This window comes from Phalacrocorax carbo, chromosome 14 (assembly GCF_963921805.1).
Source record: "Phalacrocorax carbo chromosome 14, bPhaCar2.1, whole genome shotgun sequence".
NCBI lineage: Eukaryota > Metazoa > Chordata > Aves > Suliformes > Phalacrocoracidae > Phalacrocorax > Phalacrocorax carbo.
In genome coordinates, this window is record NC_087526.1 from 16,631,717 (window position 1) to 16,637,941 (window position 6,225).

The window sequence follows — 6,225 nt, forward strand, 5'->3', positions numbered from 1 at the left end:
AAATGAACTGGTATTTGTAAAGGAGGAGTGGTGAAAAGTGCAAGCGCTGAGCAGTGAGTGGGGAGGTGCCTGCCTGGGCAAGCGGCTCTCCGCTGCGCCGGCTGCTGGAGCTGCTCCGAGCCCCTGGGCTGGGCTGGAGGCCAGGGGCCAGCGTTTGCCTGGGGCATGTGCGGCCATGCCAGCAGGGCAGTTAGGGGTTTTTTTTCCCCAAAGGCAGGTTTAGGCACATCTGATTTATTTTGGAATAATTTGATTCTTAAAAGCAAAAGTTGTTTCTCTTCCCCAGCTCTGATCACTGATTCATTAGGATAGGGGGCAGCATAAAGATAATTACTATAATTTTTATACATTACAGTAAATTTAAACCCTCATACAGATGGCGAGTTTCAAGTTTAAAGGTATTTCTAAAAAAAAAATAAAAAGGAAGTGGTCATTGTTTTATATTTTAAAAATCCATAATTTCTCCCTCAGCTGGGGAACAGCTGGAAGTGTGACAAGAGCAGGTGACATCCAGGAAGGCTTAACCCAGGGACAGCTGTGGTCTCACGGGAGGCTGCTGAGGTTTGGAAATGGGGGACATCAAGGAGGTTATTCCTGAAAAAGCTAGGTTTGGAAAAGACATTCCCTCTCAGCGTTGAAGTAGGCACGGTTTTGTCCATGCTTTGGAGGTATCAGATGGAGACTCCCTTTTTACACGGAGTCCCATGGAGAGGACAAGGGGGATGGACACAAGTTGCTTTTGGGGAGATTCCAACAGGACACCAGAGGGAAATTTTTCACAGTGAGGACAGTCACTGTTGGAATAATCTCCCCAGGGAAGGGGGTGACTCGGCCACGTTGGACACCTTTAAGAGTCGGCTGGACAGGGTGCTGGGCCATCGTGTCTAGGCTGGGCTCTTCCCAGAAAGGTTGGACTAGATGGTCCCTGAGGTCCCTTCCAACCTGGGATTCCGTGTGAGACGTTGCATGAAACAAGAGTTGTTTCTTTCGACTGGGCAGGATTTGGGATTCTTCTTGCACTTGGGCAAGCAAAGAGGTAGCCACATCTGTTGGGAAAGGATCTCCAAGGGCCATGAGTTTCCTTGAGAATCTGACCTGTTTCATCCTGTGGGTTTGGGGGTTTTTTAGGTTTTGGGTTGGGTATTTTTTGTTTGTTTTTTTTTTTTTAATTGAAGCTCTCTATGTTGGAACAGCGGGAGTTCCTGTTCATTGTTTTGCAGGAGCCTGTGTTGGGAAGCCCAAGCTAATTCTGTAGCTGGAAGATTAGCAGTGGCACAAGTTACCTTCAGGACTGTTCCCTTACTGTGAAAGTTGCTCATAACTTTACTGACTGGTAAGAAGCTTCCAAATTCATATTCCAGGTGCAGTCCTGTTCATGATGTGAGTTTTTACAGCTTCCCAAAAATATTTTCACCTGTGTTCTGGGAGGGAGGGGCCACTTGCTCTGCCGTTTCTGTGAAGGTTCCTGTGAGGAGAGCATCACCGGCAGGAGCACGGGCTTCATCCTGTTTTTTAAAACAAACTTCACGTTTAAAATTTGTTTGGCTCGAGAAAGCTAATCCTTTGTAGAGAAGGGGTTTTCAGTGAAGGAGAAGAACCTCTGGGTGGCTCCATCTTCACAGGTTTGGCATTGGATATTGTGATTTCTGCGTGCGTGCATGCTACATGAACAACTTTTTTTCCCCAATCCATCCTTACATTTTAAGTACTCGGCAGCAGTGAGTATCCATGCCTGGCCAATGCAGCTAGCTGGAGACAGTCTTACTCCAGTCAGTCCAAGGAACTGTTTCTAGCAGGTGGTTATCCCTGGTAGTGCTGCCTCATCACTGAATGCTGGTGACATATCCCAAGTCGGTACTGGACGTCCCAGTGGGGAAGGTGATGTTTCATGTGTGTGCTGAGGCCCTAAAGTCACGTGTTGGTCTGGAAAGGGGCTGGCTGCTTCAGCGCACAGCATTGCCTACTCACCGAGCCACAAAAGAGGCTTTGCGCCACGTAGTTCTGCAATAACCTGCATTTCAGGGACAGTTGTTCCCTCCAAGCAGAGGTCAACTGTTCCCAGTAACAGGAAGGCAAATTGTTCCTTTAATAAGGCTTGCTGGAGGATTTTATGTAGCCACGCTAACAAGTATTCACCCAATGTTCCTTCTCTACGTAAGTTCTTGTGCCTTCAGGCGGCTGTGGGCGGCGCGGATGAGCCGAGCCGCGTGTGGGCCGAGGGGACCCTGAGCCAGCCGCAGCTGGCCCCTCGGCCGCGGGGGACGGCGGCGCATAGCGGGCCCCGAGCCGGGCAGCGCGCGGCAGGACTGCCTCTCCGCACCGTGCACGCCTGAGCGCCTCTGTGAGATTCGCAGATCTCGCTGAAGTGAATTCCTGGTGTCTGGGCGGGAGGTGATGGAGCAGGGATGAGCTGCCAGACCTTGCAGCAACTGGGAGAGGAGACGATTCAGGCAGAAGTGCTGGGTGGCCCCGTGGGCTCAGTTCTTCCATGTGTGCTAAGCACGGCCTCTTGTCTCGGGGTATTTTTGTTTTGTTTTTCAAACAGCCGCTTAAGGATTTAAAAAGCATCACTTGAGAGTCTGGTGATTGTTGCTGTGAGCTTCACAGACCTCTGAGAGACCTTCCGTGTGCAATCCAGCAGGGACCTGTTGAAGACATCACCCAGCTGTGGTGTGTGGTCACTCAGGGCCGCCGATGGCTTTATTGCATTAGCAAGAGTTCACTGGGGAGGGCTGCGAATGTTCGTTGCTGCTGGAATTTCACACTGCCCAAGTGTGTTCATTTAATGGACTTGTTAAGAAAATAAGACCCATAACCAGTGTGATCTAATGTTCCTCTGGGGCTCTCATTCACTTTATCCCTCAGCAGAAGCAGGCAGGTCAAGAGCCCTCCTGCATTAGCAAGATGTTCCACCTTCCTTATTATCCACCGTTCCCTGCAAAGATTCTTTTAAACTCCTGAAGAAAATGTTACCTTTGATTTACAATTTTTTTTCTCCCTCTTCCTTTGCTTCTTCAGTGACAAAACATTTATTGCTTCTTCAAAAGACCAGGCAACTTCTCTTGTTGTGTCAGGGGTCCTAGTCCAATTCTAATGTGACTTAATTCCATCAGTCTTCCCGTGCTTCAGTGCTGAAAGGAAACAGGAGTTTTTGTCTTGTGCCAGCAGTAAACCATTTTTTTCTTCCATGTTCCTTTCAGGTCACCACTCGGTAAAAGCATCTTTTGGCTGGCTTTTCCAGTGGCACCAGGTAGGCTCCCTCCAAGCTGGCTGACCAGCTTGTGCACACGAGGTTGTAGCTGTGTGGATGCACGCGGAGCTGAGCTGTCTGTGTGTGGATCGTGCAGCTGAAGTTACCGAGCAGCTGGGTGGGTTTGGGCCCTCAAGTAGTAGCTCTGCTTCTTCCCCTGGTTACTGCCAGTGCCTCTCAAAACCTTCTCGCTCCCTCTTGTCACAGGGCGGGTGGTGAGAGGGCTCAAGCACTGTGTTGTTTCTGCTCTTGCAGTGCAGGACGGGAGGTACTGAAAAGAGGCGTGCATAGGAAAGGGCTCCAAGTCTGCCGCCAGCCCCCCATCCTCTGAACGCACACCAAACATGCTGAGCGGGCACTGCTGCAAAGCAGGTGTGGAGTGCTTAGTGGAGTGAGGAGCAAGTGAGACTTGGGATGTCCTGAGGATGTCTTGGTAATCCAGGCGCTGTTGCAAGGCAATGGAATTGGTTTGTTTGGCTTGTGAGCAGAGGGCTTGGCTGCTGGAGCAGGACCCATACAGCCTTGAGTGTGGTGCCCATGTCAAAGGCGTGTCTGCAGCAAGCAGCACCTACACGTGTTCTGCAGTTAGTGGAGGTGCAGGAGGAGCCAAGGAATAGGATCTGCTCAGCTGCTGCCTGACGACTGCTGTTCGCCAGTGGTCCTGTGTCTGGGCCTGAAGGAGTAGGGATGAGTGCCCAAGGCACCTGCTTGATGTGGTGGCTGTCCAGACCTGCAATGTGAGATTTCACAGGAACCAGTCCTGTATGACTGGACATCAGCTCTGTAAGCAAAGTGCCCAGGATGGTGGGGTGGTCCTACAATGACACAGCGTATGGTAGAAGAGCTCTTTACCCTGAAGAGCCAGCAGGCTCAAAGGCAGGAATGGAGGCTGTGCCTGAGCTGGTTCACTAGTGATGAGGGCACCTATTAGATGTGGCAAAATGTGGCTCACTGGAGGTGTGAAGAAGGTGTGGAGATGCTGAGCAGTCTGCTGGTCAGGCGAGGTGCATGGGGCTGAGTACTAGAGGGGCCACTGGCTGGGTTGAGACAGTGCTGGAAGTATCCCGCTCCCTCCCAGCTTTGGAGTCCCTGTGTGGCACCAGCAGCCCTGCTGGATCCAAGAAAACACGTGGTGGGATCTCCATGAGAGCACTGTGTTGGTTGAACCCCTGCAGATTTAGGGAGGAGAGCAGTGGTTTGCTCTGATGACCTTCCCATCTGGATGGTGGCCTGTGTCATCAGGACATAAGTTAGTAGTGGGTTTTAGGAGATGGAAATGTGAATGCTTGCTTGGATTTGGCAGGAGGACACTAGGAACGCAGTTTTGGGAGGCATTTGAACAATGCGAGGGGCGCTGCAGGTAGGATGGATGGTTGACCACGTGATCTGGGAGAAGTGAGACAGGTTGTGTCTGGTATGATGAGGAAGGACGGCAAAATTAGAGCTGGATGGTTGGGGACACGGGGGGACAGAGGAAGAAGACCTCTGCCACCCACACCCACAGCTCTTCCTCCCTGTGATGTGCTGGGCCAGGAGTCCAAGCAGCAAAGAGCTCAGCCCCAGGGCTGCAAGGGCTCCTTGGCTCCTTGGCTGGCGCGTGGCTGTGCGGACAGGCTGCCGGCCCGCTTGCTGCGGAGAAGTGCAGGCAGATGGCAGCACACCTCGGCGATGGGCACCATCCCCGGGAGCTGGGCATTGCCGGCAGTGCTGGCTCCTCGGCCTCTGGCAGGGCCCCGGCAGCAGGACTTCCCTCGGGGGACCTCGGCGGGGACCAGACCCAGGGAAAGGGCTCTGCAACTTACAGCAGGGATGGAGACAGGTCCCAGTTCTACAATAGTTGATCCGGCCAGCATCTGGCAGTCACTGCTTGACATGGGTTGGAAATGTGCTGGTGGGAAGATGGCTTGGAGTAGCAGGATTTCCCCCTGAAGGACAGCAGGATGAGTGGTGGCTGGGAACCTGTGCTGTGTGTGCAGCTCTGCCCAGGGCTAGGGCAGAACCGCAGGGACATCCCTTGTCCAGCCCCCGCAGCTCGATGCGCTCCTGAGCGGCCTGGCTGGAGAGTAACGTGTGTAAGGAGCGACCTGCCCAAGGGGCAGCACCAGGCACCTTGGTATTGGCCTGAAGTCCACTGTATACTGCAGAGGAGAAAGATGTAAAAGCAAGAACGCTCCATCTGATCTGCAGGCTGATGGCTGTGCTGGGTTTGAGGTGTGCAGTCTTCCATGGGGTGAGCACCTCCTGTTAGCATATGGGGGGCATCGATGCTTCCCTCTGCCCTTCTGCCACTCGAATCACCCTTTTGCTGAGTAGCAAAGTCCCCTGGGCAGTGCTCTGCCCATCAGCTCTCCATGTAGCTGACGTGCTATGAAGGCTTTGGGAAATAATCCTTCTCCCTGTGTCCTTCCAAGCAAGGAGAGCTGGTATGGAGGACAACAGGAGGAGTTTTTCCTTGAGGTCACCTTTCCTGGAACGGTTCTGCTTTCCTTCTGATCCTGCCTGGACATCTGTCAGATTTCCTGTTCTCTCGCAGCAGAGACAGGGCCTGAAGATGCTCGCTGGAGGAGGGCTGCACTCTCTCGTCATGATGCTGATCAAAGCCAGCTCTAATATTATAGTGCGGAGTGAGGCACAGCGTGGGTTGGGTGCTGTCCTCAGCCTGTTCCCCTTCCCAGAGGACCGCGCAGCTTGTGAACAGTGCCACTTCTGAGAGCCTCTTCAGCAAGTGCCTTCACGACATGTTCATTTGTTTACCTGTCCCTGAACCCTGGTACCAGGCAAGGCAGCCTCCAGCACACGGAGGGCTAGCAGAGCTGGAAGGGGATGGTGGCCACATCTGCGTGGGTAGGACTGAGGCCCTGCAGAGCCTGGTGAGGGCTGCTCCCCTTTACAGGCCACAGGTAGATCCAGTGAGCTGGCACCAGCTGTGCTGGGCTCTGCGAAGTGGATGGAGTTCGAAGCTGTCCCTGGAAAGT